This window comes from Herpailurus yagouaroundi, unplaced genomic scaffold (assembly GCF_014898765.1).
Source record: "Herpailurus yagouaroundi ecotype Mexico unplaced genomic scaffold, PumYag 141, whole genome shotgun sequence".
Lineage (NCBI taxonomy): Eukaryota > Metazoa > Chordata > Mammalia > Carnivora > Felidae > Herpailurus > Herpailurus yagouaroundi.
Window position 1 is genome coordinate 47,820,678 of NW_024412396.1, and position 12,445 is coordinate 47,833,122.

Below are 12,445 nucleotides of genomic sequence, written 5' to 3' on the forward strand. Positions count from 1 at the left end.
ACAAAGCCCAACACAGGACTTGAACACATCAACTGTGAGATCATGACCTGAGATGAAATCAAGAGTAAGATGCTTAATCAACTGAGCCACCCAGGTGCCCCTATGCCAAATACTTAAAAAACAAAACAAAACAAAACAAAACAGACAAAACAGAGCCCCATGCAGGGCTCAAACTCACAGACTGTGAGATTGTGACCTGAGCTGAGGTCAGATGCTCAACTGACTAAGCTACCCAGGCGCCCCAAAGAAAAAGTTTTTCTAAAAACTGACGTAACTACAAACAGAAAATTTAAATAAAACCATTAGAGGGGCGCCTGGGTGGCGCAGTCGGTTAAGCGTCCGACTTCAGCCAGGTCACGATCTCGCGGTCCGTGAGTTCGAGCCCCGCATCAGGCTCTGGGCTGATGGCTCAGAATCTGGAGCCTGTTTCCGATTCTGAGTCTCCCTCTCTCTCTGCCCCTCCCCCGTTCATGCTCTGTCTCTCTCTGTCCCAAAAATAAATAAACGTTGAAAAAAAAATTTAAATAAAAAATAAAACCATTAGAAAACTGAATACATACCTACCAAAAAAATTCTAAGCCCACTCACTCCCCCCAAAATACTAAGTCCAGACAGTTGAACAGAAGTTTGGCCAAATGTTCAAGAAACAGGAAACAGATCATTCTAGTCTTTTGTTTTGTTTTGTTTTTAATTTATTTATTTGAGAGAGAGAGAGAGAGAGAGCACAAGGAGGGAAAGGTCAGAGACAGCGGGAGAGAGAGAATCCCAACCGCACTTTGTTCTCAGCCCAACATGGGTCTTGATCCCACAACCATGAGTTCACGACCTGAGCCAAGGTCAAGAGTCTGACATTCAACGACCAAGATACCCAGGGGCCCCAGATCATTCTAGTCTTACATAAACCGTTAGTGGCGATGGGGGACCAGAGTGGAGGGGGGAGGAACAGTTCTCAACTCATTCTTCGAGGCTGTTATAATCTTTTTGACATTTGTTTTTATTAATTTACTTTTTTAAACTGAGATTTATGCCCCATATGGGGCCTGAACTCACAACCCTGAGATCAAGAATCACATGCTCTACCGACTGGGCCAGGTAGGCACCCCAAGGCTGGTATGATCTGAACACCAAAATCAAACAAAGATAATGTAAGAAATGAAATTATGGGCCAACATTACCCATGAACATAGATATAAAAATCCTAAATGAAATACTAATAAACTAAATCCACTTGTATGTATAAAAAAAAAAAGACTATCATGATTAAGTTTGGTTCATTCCAGCAATGCAAGTGTAATTCAATATTAGAAAATATATAAATGTCATTCACCACCCTGAACAGAATAAGGAAGGACAACATATGATCTCACAAGTACAGAAAAAGTGTCTGATAAAACTTAATACTCATTCTTCACACACAAAAAAACATCTTAGCCAACTAGCAACAGAAATGTCTTTAACCTATAGTATATCTATGAAAAACCTACAACAAACAGTGGGGCATCTGGGGCTGAGTTGGAAGAACATGTGCTCTTGAACTCTGGGTCACGAGTTAGAACTCCATGTTGGGTGTACCGTTTACTTAAACAGAGAAACTTAAAAGAAAAAAAATCTACCGCAAGCCCTATTCTTAATCATAAAACATAAGCACCCACTTTTTTTTTTTTAATGTTTATTTTTGAGAGAGAGAGAGAGACAGAGACAGTATGCAAGAAGGGGAGGGGCAGAGAGAGAGGGAGACACAGAATCCGAAGCTCCAGGCTCCAGGCTCTGAGCTATCAACACAGAGCCCGACACAGGGTTCGAACTCACAAACCGTGAGATCATAACCTGAGTTGAAATCGGATGCTTAACCAACTGAGCCACCGAGGCATTCCATGAAGCACTTGCTTTTAAAAATTAAGTGCAACATGGGGCGCTTGGGTGGCTCAGTCAGTTAGGTATTCAACTTCGGCTCAGGTCATGATCTCATAGTCTGTGAGTTCGAGCCCTGTGTTGGGCTCTGTGCTGACAGTTTAGAATCTGGAGCCTGCTTTGCATTCTGTGTCTCCCTCTCTCTACATCTCCCCTGCTCACACTCTATCAAAAATAAATAAACATTAAAAAAAATTTTTTTTAAGTGCAACATAAGAATGCCCACTATTAACACTTGTATCGAATATTATACTGTAAGTCCTAACTAGTATAGTAAGACAAAAAAAGGAGAAAAGATGTAAGCATTGCAAAAGAAGACACAATTTGCATTCACATTATTTTAATAAAGTAATTTAGTAAGGTGACTGAACATAGATCTGTTTACCAAAAAAGCTTACATCAGCAAATAGAAATGGAAAGGAAAAACAAAAGAGGAAAAGTATACTATTTATAATAGTAACAAGAAATAAGCCATCTAATAATTCAAAGAGAAGGTTTGAGAGACATTTAGAGAAAAATAAAAAACTTTACTGAGATATTTTTAAATATTTAAAGAACTAGAAAGACATACCATGTTCAAGGATAGGAAGATTCAGTATCATATAACAGAATTAATGCACGTGTAGATTAAAAGTTACAAAGATCTTTTTTAAAAAGTTACAGAGATGTGGGCACTTGGGTGGCTCAGTTGGTTAAGTGTCAGACTTTGGCTCAGGTCATGATCTAGCAGTTTGTGAGTTCAAGCCCCACATCAGGCTCTCTGCTGGCAACACACAGCCGGCTTCAGATCTTCTGTCCCCCTCTTTCTCTGCCCTCCCCTGCTTGTGCTCACTCTTTCACTCTCAAAATAAATAAAAAACCATTTAAAAAAAAAAGTTACAGGGAGATCTTGGGCTCATATACAAGGCAAGTCCCATTTTATGTATTTATTTAATTTATATATACCTATGTAATATATATAACATACATACATAATATATATACATAATATATACACACACACGTATATATTTTAATTTTTATTTGAGAGAAAGTGCAAGCCAGAGAGGGGGCAAATGGGGAGAGGGAGAGGAAGAAGAGAGAGAAGGGGAGAAAAGGGGGAAAGAGAGGGAGAGGGAGTGGGAAAGAGAAAGAATGAATGCCAAGCACGCTCCACGCTCAGTGCAGAGTCCAATGGGGCTCGATCTCACAACCCCAGGATCATGACCTGAGCTGAAATCAAGTCAGACACTCAACTGACTGAGCCACCCAAGCACTCCTGGGCAAGTCCCATTTTAAAATAACAGCTTTGGAATATTTGCAGAACTTGACCCAAAATACTCCCATTTATGCATATATTTGCAATTGGTATAAACTTCTTAGTCACTGATCACATATTTTACTTTAAGCTATAGTAAGAGTGGATGTGGCACTTCAGAATTCTTTTTTTTTTTAATGTTTTTTAATGTTTATTTATTTATTTCTGAGACAGACAGAACATGAGTGGGGGAGGGGCAGAGAGAGAGGGAGACACAGAATCAGAAGCAGGCTTCCAGGCTCTGAGCTGTCAGCACAGAGCTCGACGTGGGGCTCGAACTCACAAACCGTGAGATATGACCTGAGCCAAAGTCGGTTGCTCAACCAACTGAGCCACCCAGGCGCCCCAAGAATTCTTACAGCTGCAATGAACAAGTATTAGTAAAGAGTACGTGATCAGTACGTGGATGAGTTCTAGCTGAATGTGCTGTGGCCCCACCAGTTCAAAGGTCAATCACTGTGCACATTCAATACAATGTTAAGTTCTGGTAACTATTCCTGCAAATGATGAAATGTTGCCAACATTTTACATAACACTTAAGGTTTTGGTTATTTGTAATTATCTACAAATATTGCCAAAATATCTCCTTAAAAGCCACCTAAAAATGTAAACATTTATTCTGAATATAAATTGCATTTATAAGGAGAAAACAGATAAAACACATTCATAATACAATGATCATATAGGGCTCAAAGGGTATTTATAGTGGAACTGTGTTTGGTCCTTATACATAAAATATTCTTGTACTTGTGAGGCTCATAAGCAGTTGCCCAGTTTGTTCTACCACAGATGTGAAATTGATTAAATGTATGATTTTCCCTAGGTCTAACTTATTCAAATTTAATTTTAGTTCATGTGAATTTTATGATACCTTATATTGGTGCTTAAACTTTCCTTATTCAGTTTCCTAATATAGAAATAATGATCATTTGTTTTACTAACTCCTAGGAGATGATTATTGATGGCTTACTATGTGTCAGGTACTGTTGTAAGTGCTTTGGTACATATTATATAATTTAATCTTTACTTTATCAGGTGGATAATATTACTATCACCATTTTACAGTCAGAAAAACTGAGGTACAGAAAAAGTTAAGTCACTTTCCTAATGTCACACAAGTAGAAAAGCTTAGGGATTCATAACCAGGAATCTGTCTCGAGAGCCCAGACCCTCAATTACTATGTTACACTTCTTTTCACAATATTTAAAAGATACATAAAATTATCATGGACAGAAAAACTCACCATTAAAAAAATTATTAATAACAGTTAAACAACAGTTAAGCAATATTAATAGCAATATAACTTATCATAGGTTGATACTTAACAGCTATTTCAAAGTTTCATGGCTACAATTAAGAGTTTTGAAGTTGGACAGACCTGGCTCTGAATCTTGGCTGTGCCCTTTACAGTAAGCTGTGTGACTTTGGACAAGTTTCGTAACTTCACCAAGCCTCAGTTTCCTCATCTGTAAAATGAGAATAATAAACATCTCACAAAATTGTTGTTGTAACATAATTACTGCTATGTTACAGTGATAGGGTAACTCCAAACAAAATACAGGTACACAAAATACAAAGAGGAGATTCTCAATTTACCCCAGAGAACAGGACTTTATTCTAATGATGTAAAATGACCACTACAAGTTACCATAGAAACTATAAAATCCACACACTGGTGTAGAAGCAAAATCTCCTCTAATTCATAACAAATATTTCCCCTAATTACAAGTCAAATGCCTGAGAGGTAAAAGACTGAATCTGTGAAATATAAAATACTATATAGACACAAAGAAAGAGACGAACAGAACAGACACTGTTGTTTGCTGACAACTCGCACAAATTCCATTCCGTACATATCCTTTCTAAGACTGGTAGTATTCGGGGCACCTGGGTGGCTCAGTCCGTTGGGCGTCCGACTTCAGATTAGGTCATGATCTCACAGCTTGTGAGCTGGAGCCCTGCACCAGGCTGTGCTCCTGTGCTGACAGCTCAGAGTCTGAGCCTGCTTTAGATTTTGTCTCCATCTCTCTCTGTCCCTCTCCCACTCATGCTCTGTCTCTCTCTCTCTCTCAAATATAAATAAACATTAAAAAACAAAAAAAAAAAGACTGATAGTATTCAAGGGGCCCAAAATGTGAATAGCTGTATCGACAAGGAGTGATTCCTAGCTATGGTAGGAAGAAATTTTTGTAAGAAAAAGACAAAGAAAGAGGCATGTCATCAAAGCAGGGTATTAGTATATTACTACTAAGGAATGATTATTTCATTTATAACTAGTATTTTATGGGTCAAACAAGTTTGATTGTCACTATTGCTGCCTTTAGAATCTCAATAAAATAATTTTACAATAAATAAACACATTTCTATTAATATCTGCATTTACCAATAAATCATCTGTAACATTATCTATTTGTGATAAAGTTAGTTGTTTCTTTGAAGGGGGAAGTTTTAGTAATACAATATAAAAACCTGTTTTTAAAGGAATGATAGGAATAATATTTTACAAAAGCCCTATAGGATAATTTTGTTAAACAGCTCATCAATAATATTATCAGGGTGAGTTTTTATGAATGTCACCAGTCTAATAGCAAGAATTCTACTAAGTATTAAAATAACTTATTACATAAAAATAATTATTAAAATGATTGTTCATTGTAGCTCAAAGATTTATTTTTTTTTAATGTTTATGCATTTATTTTGAGAGACAAAAAGAGAATGGGTGGAGGAGGGGCAGAGAGAGACTGGGACAGAGGATCTGAAGCAAGCTCTGTGTTGACAGCAGCGAGCCTGATGTGGGTGGGGCTCAAACTCAGGAACTGTGAGCAATGACCTGAACTGAACTTGGACACTTCAATGACTGAGCCACCCAGGCACCCCTAGCTCAAAGATTTAATACAGAACACCCATTCCCTAATATATTCCCTTTTAACAAATAATTGCAAAAACATCAACAGACACATGAAAAGATGCTCATCATCAATAATCATCAGGGAAATGCAAATCAAAACTACAATGACAAATCACATCATCTTTGTCAATGACTAAAACCAACAACACAAGAACAGATGTTGGCAAGGATATAGAGAAAAAGGAACACTCATGCACTGCTGGTGGGAATGCAAACTGTTGTAGTCACTGGAAAACAGTAGGCAGGTTCCTCAAAAATTTTAAAGTAGAAGTACCCCATGATCCAGCAATTGCACTAGTAGGTACTTACCCAAAGAATACAAGAACACTAATTTAAAGGGATACATGTGCCCCTATGTTTATAGCAGCATTATTTTTAATAGCCAAGATATGGAAGCAGCCCAAGTGTCCATCAATTGATGAACAAAGAAGATGTGGTAAATATATACAGTGGAATATTAGCCATAAAAAATGAAATCTTGCCATTTGCAACAACATGGATGGAGCTAGAGAGTATTATGCTGAGTGAAATCAGAGAAAGACAAGCGCCATATGATTTCACTCATACGTGGAATTTAAGAATCAAAACAAATGAGCAAAGGGGAAGAGAGACAGAGACATAAACCAAGAAAAAGACTCTTAACTATAGAAAACCAACTGACGGTTAACAGAAGGGAGGTTGGGGGGTGGGGGATAGGTGAAATAGGTGATGAGGATTGAGGAGGAGTGCACTTGTTGTGATGAGCACTGCATTTTATATGGAATTGTACCACTAAATTGTACATCTGAAACTAATATTACACTGTATGTTAACTGGAATTTAAATTAAAACTTTAAAAAACTAAACAAAAAATAATTCCAAAAATAGCCTTCAAATTTTCTTAATAAATTTATAAAGGTTTTTGTCTGGAATATGGCAATCTGTTTTCACAAAGCACCCTTTTTAAAGAAAACTTATTAGTTAAATAGGAAATCCTTAGGAAATCCTTTAAAAACCTATTGTAAACATATCAAAGGAAATGAATATAGGAAAATAAGGTGCTTGAGGTAACTTGGCCATTACAGAACTCCAAACAAAAATTCAAGTCCTTCTGCTCTGTATCTTAACAATTTGTAATTTTTCAACTTGATAAGCATTTCCTTCACTACTTTACTTTCTCTAAGTGATGAGAATAATTTTTGTCCTTTTTGTGACTCTATTAATAACCAATAAAATCAAGTTGTTCAATCACAACTCACAAATATGAAAAATTGTGACTTAGGAATTTTTAGGGAGCTTTTTATTTTATATAGCTTGCAAATACCGCTGGTTATTTACATTTCCCTCATTTGCTTTGTCATTCTTTCACACTTTTTTTTTCCTGAACCATGTGAGTGAGTCGCAGACACTGTACCATTTTAGCACTCAATGTTTCTTTTTTTATTATTAAATGTAATTTATTGTCAAATTGCTTTCCATACAACACCCAGTGCTCATCCCAACAGGTGCCCTCCTCAAGGCCTATCACTCACTTTCCCCTCTCCCCCACCCCCCCATCAACCCTCTGTTCTCAGTATTTAAGAGTCTCTTATGGTTTGCCTCCCTCCTTCCCTGTAACTATTTTTTTCCCCTTTTCCCTCCCCCATGGTCTTCTGTTAGGTTTCTCAGGATCCACATATGAGCAGCACTCAATGTTTCTATGTATTTTCCCAGGAAGACAGATATGCACTTAGATAACCACAGTGTAGCAAATCAGAGCAGTATTGTATCAATGTTAAAATTTCTGTTACATAATCACACTCCATGTTCAAATGTTTCCAACTGCCTTAAAAATGTCCTTTAAAGCTACTGATTTCCCCAGTCCAAAATCCAATTCAGGACCGTGCATTACATTTAGTGGTAATGTCTCTATAGAAACTTACCATCTGAACAGTTCCTTAGTCTGTGTCTTTTAAAACTAATATTTTAAAAGAATATAGACTAGTTATCTTGCAGAATGTCCCTCAATCATGTTTGTCTGATGGTCTCTCATGTTTAAATTCAGGCTATGCATTTTTTACAGGAATGTCACAAAGTAATGTTGGGTCCTTCACGCACATATCAAAAACTCCAAGAGGCTAGTGGGTTCTATTATCAGTGATACTAACTTTGATCATTTGGTAAAAGAGTCTCCTGCCAAGTTTCTCTACTGTAAAGTTACTAATTTTCTCTTTGTAATAAGTTAATATTTTGTAAGGAACTACCTTGAGGCTATGTAAATATCACGTTCCTTATCAAACTTTCACCTAATAGTTTTGGTACTTGTAAATTATTCTTGCGTGAAAGTACTATTTAAATTGTTCTGAAATAGTCATTTTTTATTTTTTCTTTTTTTCATGTTTATTTATTTTTGAGAGAGAGAGAGAAAGAGAAAGAGCATGAACAGGAGAAGGGTAGAGAGAGACAGAGACACAGAATCCAAAGCAGGATCCAGGCTGTGAGCTGTCAGCACAGAGCCCAATGTGGGGCTCAAACTCACAAACTGTGAGATCATTACCTGAGCTGAAGTCGGACACTTAACTGACTAAGCCACCCAGGTGCCCCTAATCTTTCTCAGTTGTGCTAAGTCGTATCACTCACATCTTAAACTCAGTCTGAATATAAGTACAAAACTGCATAATAATAACAGGTATCATTTAATCAGATCTTACTATGTGTAAGCTAGTTCCTACCCTTCCCCTATGATCATCTGTTAAGTTTCTCAAATTCCACGTGAGTGAAATCATATGATATGTCTTTCTCTGACTGACTTATTTGCTTGGCATAATACACTCTAGTTCCATCCACATTGTTGGAAATGGCAAGATATCATTCTTTTTCATTGCCAAGTAGTATTCCATTGTGTGTATATATACCACATCTTCTTGATCCATTCATCACTTCATGGACATTTGGGCTCTTTCCATAATTTAGCTATTATTGATAGCACTGCTATAACCATTGGGGTGCATGTGCCCCTTCAAATCAACACTCCGGTATCCTTTGAATAAATTCCTAGTAGTGTAATAGCTGGGTTGTAGGGTAATTCTATTTTTAATTTTTTGAGGAACCTCCACACTGTTTTCCAGAGTGGCTGCATCAGTTTGCATTCCCACCAACAGTACAAGAGGGTTCCCCTTTATCCACTTCCTCACCAACATGTGTTGTTGCCTGAGTTGTTAATTTTAGCCACTCTGACCAGTGTGAGGTGGTATCTCACTGTGGTTTTGATCTGTATTTACCTAATGGTGAGTGATTTTGAGCATATTTTCATGTGTCTGTTTGCCACCTGGATGTCTTCTTTGGAAAAGTGTCTACGGGCACCTGGGTAGCTCAGTCAGTTAAGTGTCTGACTTCAGTTCAAGTAATGATCTCACAGTTCATGGGTTAAATCCCACATTGGGTTCTGTGCTGACAGCTCAGAGCCTGGAGCATGCTTCAGATTCTGGGTCTCACTCTCTCTCTGCCCCTCCCCCACTTGTACTCGGTCTCTCTCAAAAAAAAAAAAAAACTGAATAAGGGGCACCTGGGTGGCTCAGTTGTTTAAGCATCTGACTTCGGCTCAGGTCATGATCTCCTGGTTTGTGAATTCGAGCCCCTCAGTGGGCTCTATGCTTGACAGCTCAGAGCCTGGAGCCCGCTTAAGATTCTGTATCTCCCCCTCTCTGCCCCTCCCCTGCTCATGCTCTGTCTCTGACTCTCAATAATAAATAAATGTAAAAATATATATATTTAAAAAATGAGCACATACTAAAAAAATTAAAAAAGGAAAAGTCTATTCATGTCTTCTGCTCATTTCTTCACTGGATTATTTGTCTTTTGAGTATTGAGTTTGGTAAATTCTTTATAGATTTTTGATACTAACCCTTTATCTGATATGCCATTGCAAATATCTTCTCCCATTCTTTAGGCTGCCTTTTAGTTTTGTTGTTTCCTTTGCTGTGCAGAAGCTTTTTATGTGAACAGGTCCCAAAAGTTCATTTTTGCTTTTATTTTCCTTGCCTTCGGAGAGAGACATGTCAAGTAAGAACCTGCTGTGGCCAAGGTCAAAGGGGTTGCTGCCTGTTTTCTCATGTAGGAATTTGATGGTTTCCTGTCTCACATTTAGGTCTTTCATTCGAGTTTATTTTTGTGTATGGTGTAAGAAAGTGGTCCAGTTTCATTCTACATGTTGCTGACCAGTTCTTCTAACACCATTTGCTAAAGAGAGTGTCTTTTCTTCATTGGATACTCTTTCTTGCTTTGTGGAAGATTGGTTGGCCATATACTTGTGGGTCCATTTGTGGGTTCCACTGATCTATGTATCTGTTTTTGTGTCAATACCACACTGTCTTGACGATTACAACTTTCTAATACAGGCTAAAGTCCAGGATTGTGATGCCTCCAGCTTTGTTTTTTTTACCCCCAACATTACTTTGGTTATTCGGGATCTTTGGCGGTTCCATTCAAATTTTAGGATTGTTTGTTCTAGCTCTGTGAAGAATGCGGGTGTTATTTTGATTGGGACTGAATTGAATGTGAGGATTGCTCTGGGTAGTTTTGACATTTTAACAATATCTGTTCTCCCAATCTATGAGCATGGAATGTTTTTTTTCCATTTCTTTGTGTCTTCTTCAATTTCTTTGATAAGCTTTCTATACTTTTCAGAGATCTTCTACCCCTTCGGTTAGGTTTATTCCTAGGCATTTTACGTTTTTTGATGCAATTGTAAATGGGATCGATTCCGTGATCTCTCTTTCTGTTGCTTCATTATTGGTATATAGAAATGTGACCGATTTCTGTACATTGGTTTTATATCCTGAGACTTTGCTGAATTCCTGTATCAGCTCTGGCAGTTTTTTGGTGGAGTCTTTGGATTTTCCATGTAGAGTATCATGTCATTTGCAAAAAGTGAAAGTTTGACTTCTTCTTTGCCAATGTGTATGCCTTTTATTTTGTTCTGTTGTCTGACTGCTAATGCGAGGACTTCTAACACTATGTTAAACAACAGTGGTGAGAGTGGACATCCCTGTCATGTTCCTGATCTGAGGGGGAAAGCTCTCAGTTTTTCCCCATTGAGGATGATACTAGATGTAGGCCTTTCATATATGGTTTTTATGATGTTAAAGTATGTTCCTTCTATCCTGACTTTCTTAAGGGTTTTTTTTTATTAAGGAAGGATGCTGTATTTTGTCAAATGCTTTTTCTCCATCTATTGACAGGATCATATGGTTCTTATCCTTTCTTCTATTAATGTGACGTATCACGTTGACTGATTTGCAAATATTGAACCAGCCCTGCAGTCCAGGAATGAATCCCACTTGATCATGGTGAGTAATTCTTTTTATATACTGTTGAATTCGATTTGCTAGTACCTTGTCAAGAATTTCTGCATCCAGGTTCATCAGAGATACTGGCTTCTAATTCTCCTTTTTAGTAGAGTCTTTGGTTTGGGAATCAAGGTAAGGTTGGCTTCAAGCTTTCCTTCCGTTTCTGTTTTTTGGAACAGTTTGAGAAGAATAGGTATTAACTCTGCTCTGCTATAAATGTCTGGTAGAATTCCTCTGGGAAGCCATTTGGTCCAGAACTATTATTTGTTAGAAGATTTTTGATAACTGATTCAATTTCTTTGATGGTTATGGGTCTGTTCTATTTCTTCCTGTTTGAGTTTTGGTAGTGTGGGAGTGTCTAGGAATTGGTCCATCTCTTCCAGATTGTCCAGTTTGTTGACACATAATTTTTCATAGTACTCTCTAATGATCTGTTTTTCTGTGGTGTTGGTTGTGATCTCTCCTCTTTCATTCATGATTTTACTCCGGTCCTATTTGGTACCATTTGGGTCCTCTCTCTTTTCTTTTTGAGACATATGGCCAGGGGTTTATCAATTTTGTTTATTCTTTCAAAAAAACCAGCTCTTAGATTCATTGCTCTGTTCGACTGTTTTTTGGATTTTATATTGTTTATTTCTGCTCTAATCTTTATTATTTCTCCTCTTCTGCTAGCTTTGGGCTTTTTCTGCTGCTGCCTTTCTAGCTACTTTAGGTGTTAAGGTTAGGTTGTATATTGGACCTTTCTTGCTTCTTGAGATAGCCCTGAATTGCAGTGTATTTTCACCTTAGGACTGCCTTTGCTGCATCCCAAAGGATTTAGACTATCTTGTTTTCATTTTCATTTGCTTCCATATATTTTTTTTAGTTGTTCTTTAATTTCCTGGTTGACCCATTCATTCTTTAGGAGGATATTCCTTAACCTCCATGCATTTGGGGACTTTCCAGGGTTTTTCTTGTGATTGATTTCAAGTTTCATAGCATTGTGATCTCAAAATATGCATGGTATGATCTCAGTCTTATTA

The 12,445-nt window shown here is 37.5% G+C and overlaps 1 protein-coding gene across 10 annotated transcripts in view; it reads right to left on the reverse strand.

Moving 5' to 3' along the window:
* The window catches only part of NUMB (NUMB endocytic adaptor protein), a 203,615-nt gene that overhangs the window by 110,072 nt on the left and 81,098 nt on the right, over nt 1-12,445 (reverse strand). For 3 of the 10 annotated variants that reach the window (XM_040477620.1, XM_040477623.1, XM_040477621.1), the window contains one exon: nt 4,588-4,675. The exons of the other annotated variants lie outside the window; for them this stretch is intronic. The gene's annotated coding sequence lies outside the window, so the exon portion shown is untranslated. The remainder of the gene's footprint in view (nt 1-4,587; nt 4,676-12,445) is intronic. 10 annotated transcript variants of the gene reach the window in all.